This window comes from Oncorhynchus clarkii, chromosome 28 (genome assembly GCF_045791955.1).
Source record: "Oncorhynchus clarkii lewisi isolate Uvic-CL-2024 chromosome 28, UVic_Ocla_1.0, whole genome shotgun sequence".
Taxonomy (NCBI): Eukaryota; Metazoa; Chordata; class Actinopteri; order Salmoniformes; family Salmonidae; genus Oncorhynchus; species Oncorhynchus clarkii.
In genome coordinates this window covers 14,369,327-14,381,504 of record NC_092174.1, presented here as the reverse complement: position 1 = coordinate 14,381,504, position 12,178 = coordinate 14,369,327, and positions in this window count along the sequence as shown.

The following is a 12,178-nucleotide window of genomic DNA, read 5'->3' as shown; positions in this document are numbered from 1 at the left end:
AACGGCTAACAGGGGCACCCTTGTGTTTTATCATGAACGGGGTATGAAAGGAGGGCCTCGTCCCTGGTGACGGAGGCTGCTGCAGCTACAGGACTACCCTTGTCTGTAGTTAAGGTATGACATTTAGGGAAGGGGTGAGAGGGAGGTGGAATTAGGGACCTGTGACTACAGGGTTGGTGTATTTTGAGGGGTTAGTGGAAAGAGGGATTGGGGGGGGCAAATTGATTTCGGGGAAAGAAATAGGCTGTGTTCTGATACCCAGCATCCAGAAGTGTTCACACTTTCATTTCACCTCATGCATTTAAAAGCATTGGATTGGTGCAACCATAATGGGGAGACATTCCACCACAGCACAAGACCACTGAACGACCCCAGGCCAAGTGTTGTCTTTCCCTAACCCCCTGTATTATTAGAATATTGTGAATGAAAGAATAAACAACCCACCACTAAAACACTGCGGATTAGGCAGGATCAGGCAACAGTGTTAAATCATGTTTAATTACGGTACTGTAAACAGTATTTTATCAACACAGAAGTTATACAGTGTTATGCTTTAATGTTTTTAGTTGAGTTACATTTAACGACAATGCTTTCCTTTCAAATTATAGAACCGGATTGGTAACTATGGGCGTTCACTTAATACCTCCTGCAAGACCCGGTGCCACAAAGCTGCTGGTTATAAGAGCAGTGTGCCTGCATATAACTTGTTTTGTTCAGAGGTCCTGAAGGGGAAATGTATGTATTCTCAGATGAATGTTTATTCCAACATAAAAAATATTGTCCTGCATTCTGATGTCAAATTTTGAGAATCACTTTCACCTCTCCATTCAATGATGCGTCTTTCCACAGGAATCCTTTTTTAGTCAGAAAATATGCTATATTTCTCAATTCAAATGACTGATCCTGTTGGATTATTTTTTAAAGCGGGCTTTAAAGTAAGATTATTATTTAAATAATGATATTAACTGGCCAATTACATTTTTTTTGGGGGGGGGGGGGTTCCCCCGATTTACTACTACTACTACTACTACTAATACTACTACTACTAATAATAATTCATTTTAATTTGGTGAACGCTTTCAGGACACTCAAGGACATCTTACATTAAATGTAGGCCTACATAAAATGAAGTGCAGTACATAAAGTCATAAAATCAAGTGCATCAATCAACAGCAATATAAAATCTAAGCAATATAAAATCAAAGGACCAGACAAAATAGTACAGATAAAAAGAGGAGAGGGAAGAGGATACAAACCCTGTTTAGGGTGTGGGTTTGGTTTAAGGGGGTAGGGTTGGTTTAGGGTAAGGGTTGGTTTAGGGTACGGTTTTAGTTTAGTGGGGTAGAGTTGGTTTAGGGTATGGGTTTGGTTTAAGGGGGTAGGGTTGGTTTAGGGTAAGGGTTTGGTTTAAGAGGGTTGGTTTAGGGTAAGGGTTTGGTTTAAGGGGGTAGGGTTGGTTTAGAGTAAGGATTTTGTTTGGTTTAAGGGGGTAGGGTTGGTTTAGGGTAAGGGTTTGGTTTAAGAGGGTTGGTTTAGGGTAAGGGTTTGGTTTAAGGGGGTAGGGTTGGTTTAGAGTAAGGGTTTGGTTAAAGGGGGTAGGGTTGGTTTAGGGTAAGGGTTTGGTTTGGTTTAAGAGGGTTGGTTTAGGGTAAGGGTTTGGTTTAATGGGATAGGGTTGGTTTAGAGTAAGGGTTTCGTTTAAGGGGGTAGGGTTGGTTTAGGGTAAGGGTTTGGTTTAAGGGGGTAGGGTTGGTTTAGGGTAAGGGTTTGGTTTGGTTTAAGGGGTAGGGTTGGGAATAGTAGCTAAAAGCCTGGGCACCCATGGTGCAAAGGTGGAATGGGGGCGAGATGAGACCAGCAGAGGAGGAGCGGGAGAGGGCATACACTGGGAGAAGATCAGAGAGGTAGGTGGGTGCCAGGTTGTGGAGAACTTTGTGAGTGAGGAGGAGTATTTTAAAGTTAATACAAGCTTGCACAGGGAGCCAGTATTGGTTTGATGGGTTCAGTTGATCTGGTGCTAGTGTGGATTCTGGCAGCAGAGATCAGAACCAGCTGGAATCTATTGATGAGATTGGTGGGCATCTGGTGACGTAGAGTGTTACAGTAGTCTAGTCAGGAAGTAACCAAGGCATGGATAGGGTTTTCGGTGCTGGAGTGTGACAGTGAGGGGTGGAGCCTGGAGATTTTGCGGAGGTGGAAGAATGCTGTCCGGTTGCTGGTTTTTATGTGGGTTCGAAAGAGGGAACTATCCAGGGAGACACCAATGCTTTTGACTTGTGTTTACAGAGGGACGGGGAAACCATCTGTGGTGATACTTGTAGAGAGTGGATTTAGAGCTGATGAGCATGACCTCTGTCTTGTTGCGTTTGAGGATGTTCATGCTCATCCAGCTCTGGATGTCCTGAAGGCAGTTGATGAGGGAGGGGTAGAGCTGGGTGTCATCAGCATAGCAGTGGAAGTGAACTTTGTGATGTTGCCTCATCTCGCCCAGGGGTAGGAGGAATATGGATTCTACTGACAATAACCATTCATGGTTGAAGAAGGATTTTGCACATTAATGATTGATTTACAGAAATGCGGTCCATGGTTTGAATCATAAGTGAAATGTATTCAGAAATCTATTACTTACAGCTATGCGGTTCACTACATATCACTTATCCATCCATAATCATTCAGCAGTTGTGAGATGGATGCCTAGTTTAAGTAGTAATGACAGTGTATCTAGTAACACGACCATGGCGAGGGCCAGTCGGGCCCCAGTCAACCTCCAGCCCCTCCAAGAAGTGGCGAGGGCCAGCCGGGAACCAGTGGACCTCCAGTGCCCCTCAGACATGGTGAGGAACAGTTTGGCCTCAGCGGACCTCTGGGGCCCCCCAGACCCCATGTTGCATCCTCACCTGATCAGCCGGTGGGTCTACATTCTCCCCAATCATTTCATGGGCATTTTCAAAAGTCTGCCAATATATGCTTCTGCAACCACATTGCAACTAGCGAAGACCCTAATGCAACAACAAAAACAGGGTTGTTGAAACCAAAATGTTCAGTTGAGACCAATCATATTTCAGCTACATTAAAGGGGCTGAGCTACAAAGTAGTATTGCCTACCTGTTTGTGAATTCAGGGGAAAGGCTATGGGCCATATAACTGTGATGATGTATAATTAGCAATTTCACTTTATTTGTTTCAGACCTTTGTGGTGTCTTCTGGGTATCCTGCCTTGGAGACATTTATGGTGGGTCCACTTCTCTTCACTGCAAGGATATATATTTCCTCATCATCCTTTCTGGTTTAGCTATGTTGTCCTTTACGACATCTTTCAGCATTTATTTTACCAAGCAAGTTGACTGGGAACACAAACTGCATTACAACAACAAACTGGGGATAATTTGCATGCATGGGAAGGTGAGGGGTAGAATGGGCCAAAATGAAGTGTACAAAAATCAAGATGTATTCTCTTGTGTTTTTTTTGTGGGGTAGGGTCTGCCTGTCTTGCCTGGACCCCCCGGGTCCCCAGGTCCTGCAGTTGCTGGGTCAGTGCGACCCATAACAGACACTCTTGCCCACGCCATGCTGGTGTCAGATGTGAGTCGTAAGAATGTGGTTGTTTGCTTTGTTTTCAATGGTGGGAATTTAGTCACAAAAATATGTTGAAATTAAGTGTCCAGTATATTGAAATGAAATGCGTCCATCTTATCTACCTGCTGTTTTTGTGAGACAGAAAGATGAATGAAAGTCAAATGAATAGTTTTGTTTGTGTTATGCCTGTGATAGTATTTAACTGCATGGCAGTACATTTGTGTTATAGATAACCCCAGACACCCTGGTGACATTGGACATTTCCCAACTTTAGGAACATTTCAAATAGAACAAATCTTCCTATTTGTATTTTGTTATTTTGGTGGTTAATATAGGGCAAACCGACATGTTCTCTACTTTCTCCCCTTTTCACTTGCCTCCTTTTTTTTGCAGTAATGCTGCATTCACTTGGTTGTGTGTATGTATACATCCTATTCAGAATATTGTTCATATTTTTTAAAATTTTCATTACTTGAAGGGCTGTGAAAACAATGAAAATGTCACAATATATTTAGGGATGCAAAACCCAGATTCGAATCATGTGTTGATCTATTGCCATGGACGTAGCATCTTCCTTTCCCAATCCATTGGCAAATGACTTTAAACTGCATGTTTCTCATTTGATGATTTAGGACAGGGTTCCTCAACTGACTGTGGTTTTATTTTGCACCTCAAGTTTTCTGAGCATCAAAATTATATATATATATATATATTTTTTTAAATATGCTGTTAAGCCTCATAGTCTACTTGAGCCAGTTAAGTTATTTTATATAGGCCTAGGCGCGGGAGAAATAGACTCCAATTAAGCCCTCATGTTATTTGTAAAGTCACATTAAAATGAAGCTTATTGTTGAAAATAATTACTCGACTGGTGTAGGTTTTCTCCATCTGTTGCTGTGCAACACTTGCATAGCAAGTCAGCAGACCTGCGTGAGGGGTGCGTTAGGTGAATTAGGGCGTTTTGGAGGGGCTAAATGTTGCACCACCTAGGCCTAGGCTGAAGCCGGGAGCCTCCCGTGGGCCTACTTTCTCCTGATGAATTTGCATGGGTATGACGGACAGACAGGAAGTCTGAGAAATATACAGTAAGTAAGCAAGCAACGTCAAAAAAGGGTGATGAAGACAAATTATCAGCCTAACATCCAAAACATGCAGCTGCATTACAGTATGAACCACTGGTAGTCCACTCCATTGTATTATCCTACTGGAGAAACTGTAGTCTACCTAAGCCTAGCTAAAAGCCTACATACCTATTTATTAAAAATAAAGTTAACCGCTGTTAGAGTCCTGAATTGTTGTGAGAACATTGTGTAATATGTTTAAGGGGTGTGTCATGACTGTGATTCCAAAACAAAAACGTTGCAGTGCTTAGAAACTTTAATCGTTCGAAAACACCTGCGCTTTCTGTGAAGAACTACAACTTCCTGTTTCACGTTGCATCGCGTCCAGTGGCGGTGACCGGAAATGGCGCAAAATTGTAGTTCTAACCCTTGTGGTTTGTTTAGAATAATTATTTATTAAATGTGCTAGTTCGACCACACCATGGCCTCGAGTCTCCCCTCTCCAGCAAAGTCAATTTATCAGAAATTACGAGTCTACAAGGCTTGATCTCTAAATTGGTTTCTCTGTAGGCTACATGCTTAACACTTAAAGCTAGAATCCTTAGTTGCTAAACCCATTTTTGGACCGTTAAAACGTTGCGGGAGCCAGGCAGGATCAGGTGCAGAAGTTATTTTATTTAAAGATGACAATGGTGATCTAGATATTCAAATTACAATATTTACAAAGGGCAGGAATACAAGGACAAATTAAAACAGAATGGACACCGCACCCTCCTTAATCTATTCCTCCATCAATATCACCATCATCATCGTCATCATAATGGTCATCATCCTCAATGTCCTCCACTTCAAAGTTTCTGTCACTGCCCTCAATAAAAGCCCCTCTGAATGATTCACATTGTCCTTCTGCATGCTGGAGCTCTTCAAGCTTTCCAGCAAGGACAGCTCTTGCCCCAAGACAAAATCGATCTTGCTCTGTGTAATGTTGTAAGGCCTCCACAATCAGTTCCTGCTCATGTGAGTAGAACGTCTTGGCAGTGAAGACATCATCCTCAATGTACTGCTTCTCTTCACATGCCCTCTCTCTGAGGGAATGGAGCACAAAGAGCCTTTGCTTGAGGTGAAACTCCCCATCATCCTCTGCTCCTCCTGCTCTCCAGGACCAAACAGTGCTGTCCACCTGCACTGCATCCTCATACACCAGGGCCTGTGGGAGCTGTAAGGACAAACCTTGTCTCCTCAGGTTGTAGTCCTTCACATTTTATTTAATGCTACTACCGACCGTGGCAAGCCTTTTGGACTGGCGGTTGGCAATACCTTGACCATTTATTGGTAACAGATTTTTTTTACAATTATTAAATGCAATCCAATCTAAACAAATAAACATAAAAAAAAACGATAATCTGCTATACAATTACTCATACCATCCAACAATAGATCATTAGCAACAGAAACCAAGTTCAGAAACTGCTAAAAAATAAAAAAGAATTGTGTTTGCCCACCCAGAAATGTCATCAACAGATATGAATTGACTTGTTCTTATTGTCGAATATACACTGCTCAAAAAAATAAAGGGAACACTAAAATAACACATCCTAGATCTGAATGAATGAAATATTCTTATTAAATACTTTTTTCTTTACATAGTTGAATGTGCTGACAACAAAATCACACAAAAATGATCAATGGAAATCAAATTTATCAACCCATGGAGGTCTGGGTTTGGAGTCACACTCAAAATTAAAGTGGAAAACCACACTACAGGCTGATCCAACTTTGATGTAATGTCCTTAAAACAAGTCAAAATGAGGCTCAGTAGTGTGTGTGGCCTCCACGTGCCTGTATGACCTCCCTACAACGCCTGGGCATGCTCCTGATGAGGTGGTGGATGGTTTCCTGAGGGATCTCTTCCCAGACCTGGACTAAAGCATTCGCCAACTCCTGGACAGTCTGTGGTGGATGGAGCGAGACATGATGTCCCAGATGTGCTCAATTGCCCGTTCTGGGGAACGGGCGGGCCAGTCCATAGCATCAATGCCTTCCTCTTGCAGGAACTGCTGACACACTCCAGTCACATAGCATTGTCTTGCATTAGGAGGAACCCAGGGCCAACCGCACCAGCATATGGTCTGAGGATCTCATCTCGGTACCTACTGGCAGTCAGGCTACCTCTGGCGAGCACATGGAGGGCTGTGCGGCCCCCCAAAGAAATGCCACCCCACACCATGACTGACCCACCGCCAAACCGGTCATGCTGGAGGATGTTGCAGGCAGCAGAACGTTCTCCACGGCGTCTCCAGACTCTGTCACGTCTGTCACATGTGCTGAGTGTGAACCTGATTTCATCTGTGAAGAGCACAGGGCGCCAGTGACGAATTTGCCAATCTTGGTGTTCTCTGGCAAATGCCAAACGTCCTGCACAGTGTTGGGCTGTAAGCACAACCCCCACCTGTGGACGTCAGGCCCTCATACCACCCTCATGGTGTCTGTTTCTGACCGTTTGAGCAGACACATGCACATTTGTGGCCTGCTGGAGGTCATTTTGCAAGGCTCTGGCAGTGCTCCTCCTGCTCCTCCTTGCACAAAGGCGGAGGTAGCGGTCCTGCTGCTGGGTTGTTGCCCTCCTACGGCCTCCTCCACAACTCCTGATGTACTGGCCTGTCTCCTGGTAGCGCCTCCATGCTCTGGACACTACGCTGACAGACACAGCAAACCTTCTTGCCACAGCTCGCATTGATGTGCCATCCTGGATGAGCTGCACTACCTGAGCCACTTGTGTGGGTTGTAGACTCCATCTCATGCTACCACTAGAGTGAAAGCACCGCCAGCATTCAAAAGTGACCAAAACATCAGACAAGAAGCATAGGAACTGAGAAGTGGTCTGTGGTCATCACCTGCAGAACCACTCCTTTATTCGGGGTGTCTTGCTAATTGCTTATAATTTCCACCTGTTGTCTATTCCATTTGCACAACAGCATGTGAAATGTATTGTCATTCAGTGTTGCTTCCTAAGTGGACAGTTTGATTTCACAGAAGTGTGATTGACTTGGAGTTACATTGTGTTGTTTAAGTGTTCCCTTTATTTTTTTGAGCAGTGTATATATCCTGTCATCAGGCCACAGAGGAACTGCTGTTCTAGCTGCAGACTGAAGGTTTCCTCCAGATTGGTCCTCAATCTGTTTCTCTGCAGTCTGGAGTGCAGTCTGGAAGCGACTGCTGGTGGGGGACCATCAATCTGTTACTCTGCAGTCTGGAGTGCAGTTTGGAAGTGACTGCTGGTGGGGGACCATCAATCTGTTACTCTGCAGTCTGGAGTGCAGTCTGGAAGCGACTGCTGGTGGGGGACCATCAATCTGTTTCTCTGCAGTCTGTGGAGTGCAGTCTGGAAGCGACTGCTGGTGGGGGACCATCAATCTGTTACTCTGCAGTCTGTGGAGTGCAGTCTGGAAGCGACTGCTGGTGGGGGACCATCAATCTGTTTCTCTGCAGTCTGTGGAGTGCAGTCTGGAAGCGACTGCTGGTGGGGGACCATCAATCTGTTTCTCTGCAGTCTGGAGTGCAGTCTGGAAGCGACTGCTGGTGGGGGACCATCAATCTGTTACTCTGCAGTCTGGAGTGCAGTCTGGAAGCGACTGCTGGTGGGGGACCATCAATGGAGGATGCTGTTCTTCCTCTCCATCATCTTGAGTTTTCTGTAATCAGAAAGGTTCTAAATACTTTGACCAGGGAGATCAATTATATTCATTGATCTAAAAATGTCACTGTTAAAAACGGAGGAAGTAGCTCTCGATCTGCACAAGTTGAAAAAACAGCTGTTCCATCTTCACTTTCCTGCTGTGCCCTGAAAATTTAAAAAATGGATTAGAGAGGGCATCGCATGTTTAGTCATTTGAAATGAATGACATAGATTGAAATTGTATGTTGCTGGAGCATTGCAACATATTGCTCCTCCCAGCACAGAGCAGGTTTTTGCCTCTCAAGGGTGACACTGACATTCCTGCCGCCCCAATTCCTAATGGTGTCCAGTGTTGTTCCTAAAACATAACAACAGTGACAGATGTGACATTTCTAATCAATACTGAAATTCTATGCTTAGATTATTGATACAATGATTTACCTGGAAGAGACTGTGCAATTTCTGCCATTTCGCTTTCTGCCCCTGTTGCAACTTCTGTTGCTCGGGAAAACCTCTGTGGCAGAGAGTCCACTAATACAAAAAAAACAGGAAATGTTAGGAACATCACCTAGAGTCAACTAGCATTAAATCAATGAATAAGAACAATTCCAAGTGTACCAACGTTGCCTCTGGCGTATCTTTTTCCCATGGTGAAGTGCATCAGTCAGGAGGTCAATACGATGGGACGGCGTCATCTCTTTGGTGACCTTCCCAAAGCACCTCAAATAGGACCACAGCCTCTCCATCTGCTCCCTATCTGCCAGTCCAGCACCTTCGACATATCGGGTGTTGAATTTCATCTAGAAATATAAAATCATGCCATACCATGGTAAAAGGGTTATAAAATATGAATAAATACCTACTGACAATATTAATGATCCTGTTCAAGTACCTGACATGGCAAGTCATGTATAACTGGCACAACCAATTTGGTCTCATGCTTCAATTCAGAAAAGTTTCTCTAAAAAGTATGGACAAAATGTTCATGTGAAAACACTTTTTGGAGAAAACTGCTATTCAAATGTTAAAGTCAATTAAATATTGAATAAAAAAATGTTAATTACTCGCACATGTGGCTGCATCTTGCATGCAATGTCACACATGAAGATGAGATTGATGTTCTTGCCTCTCATCCCCTCCATCTCTTGCAGCAGGTACACTGCATTTGACAAACTACAGGAGATACATCATTATTTGCAAACTAAATTAATCAAATACTACCCAAAAAATACTGAAAAAGAAAATGAAAAAAAATAAAACTCATTACTGCATCCCACAGGAAACGCCCAACACGCCTGTCTCGTCCAATTTCGTTGTTTTGGGTTTGGACCTGACGGCATTGCCTGCTTGAAATCCATGGCAACCCAACATTTAAAAAAAATAATACTAATATAAAGTACAGTACAGGTATAGTGGAATGAGCTGTTGCCTGAAGCAGATCACACACAGTGGTGCCAGGTTAATATTACATTCAACATACACAATACAAACATACCGTCTCCTACCATAAGACCACTGAGTCAAACATATGAAGTGGAGGGACAACTGCATCATTTAAATATGAAAATGGTGGCGAGCTTTGATATCATGAGTTCAAATAATTCTAGATTTTGTTCACATTCCCTTCCAGTGGTGAATAAGGTAACAATGGAAGGTATCCTTAAAATGCAGCGAATATTACATTCAGGCATTACCCCAGTTGGTGATATGGGTTCACAAATGAATAGATCCACATCAGCTTGGTTTGCAAAGTACTTTTCCCCATGTTTTGGTGGCTCATAACTTGATCCAGACTACTTTTTTCTAGGCAAACCAAAAAGGGCAGACCATTGTCCTGTAAAGAGATGTCAAATATAATTGGATACAACTTTATCGTTTTTGGACCCCAGGAAGAGTAGCTGCTGCTTAAAATTAAAGACTAGAAGTCTGTTCGTTTTAATTTTAACAAGTAAGTTGTCTGAGAACACATTGTCATTTACAGCAATGACCTAGGGAATAGTTACAGGGGAGATGAATGAGCCAATTGTAAACTGGGGATGATTAGGTGACCGTGATTGGTATGAGGGCCAGATTGGGAATTTAGCCAGGACACCAGGGTTAACACCCCAACTCTTACGATAAGTGCCATGGGATCTTTAGTAAACACAGAGTCAGGACACCCGTTTAACATCCCATCCGAAAGACAGCACCCTTCGCAGGGCAATCACTGCCCTGGGGGATTTGGGATATTTTTTTTTAGACCAGATGAAAGAGTGCCTTCTACTGGTCCTCCAACACCACTTCCAGCAGCATCAGGTCTCTCATCTAGGGACCGACCAGAACCAACCCTGCTTAACTTCAGAAGCAAATCAGCAGTGGGATGCAGGGTGGTATGCTGCTGTCTGTACAATTGTTTGACAAAAAAAATTGAACAGATGTTTCTAATAGATGATTTATGTTTATAAAAGAGGGCGAGATCACAATTGGTATCTTATGCTCTGATGTGTTTTTTTGGGGGTGATATTGAATAGGCCCAAAATAATACAACAAACCTTGGGACAGAGCGGGCACTGGGTTCCATCGGCAGCTTCTGGGGCCATACGGAACCATGTCGGAACTCCTCAGAGGCCTCATTTGTCAGGGCAGTATACAAGTCTCTTCCCTGAAATGAATGAACAGAGTCACTAAGAGGCACTCTGATTCATTACTGCATTCCATCAGAGTAGGCCATCAACACAGACAGCAAAGGCATATTCACATACAAGTAGCACATGGTTTCTGTGACACATACGTTTATCAAAACAGGAATTTGGTTATGAACTTTTGCAGGCAAAGAAGACATGGTAATAGAGTCAGATTATTAAAGAGATTACTTACTGTCCTATGAGGAGAACGTAATGACAGGCACATGGCCCTGAGTGTAACACCACTCTCAAGCTGCAGGCTGGTTATCTGCTTGAGTAGTGAGCAGACCACTGCAGTCTGAGGCTGGCGGGGTGTGCAAGGCCAGAGCATGCACCTGACCAATGAACCTGCTTGTGGCTCATGTACCTGACCAATGACACTGCTTCTGGCTCATGTACCTGACCAATGACACTGCTTCCGGCTCACACTGGCAGATCTCTACTCGCACATCATGCACTCTGCCTGAAAGAAAAACAAGAGTTAGTCATGAAAAGCTCCATTAAAAAGAATGGAGCAAAAACTACACATTTCCAATGCAAATATAAAATAGTTTTCCTTGACATATCTGTGATGCGTAACGGCACGATCCACAGTCAGGAATTCCGTTTCACCATCATTCGGGGGTCAACAACGTAGTACACTTTGCATTTCACACAGTAAACACAACCAACAAGCTTAAGAAATTCAGGTTTGGTGAAAAATGTATGCAAAATAACATTACCTCTGGATGCACTATATTTAGCCTTGTCCCAGAAATGACAGCCGATAGGACAGAAGCTTATCTCCTGTTTCAGTAGTGCGAGGCTACTTGATATACAAGTATACCCCTTGGACAGGATGCTTGTCTATCACAATGCCTTACCCCGAATCCATCTACTTAATGCGGAATGCCAAACAGAGATGCAGTCGGTCAAGCTTTTTAGAGTCTTTTGACTGACCTGGGGTTCGAACCCAACCTTCTCATCTCAGGGCCGACACTAACCCCAAGGCCACTGAGTTGATGGGTGCACTCTGGATTAAAATAAACATCCGCTGCAGATTGTCAGCTGCTGTAACTCAAAACTGAGGTTTTAGGTTCTCCTTCAATGATTTGAGGGCAATAACTTACTGAAACTGTCTTGTTCACTTTTATCTGCACAACCCATGTCCTCCAAGTTGTAAAGGGGTTTAATTAGTTATACGTCTCCCATGACAACAACTA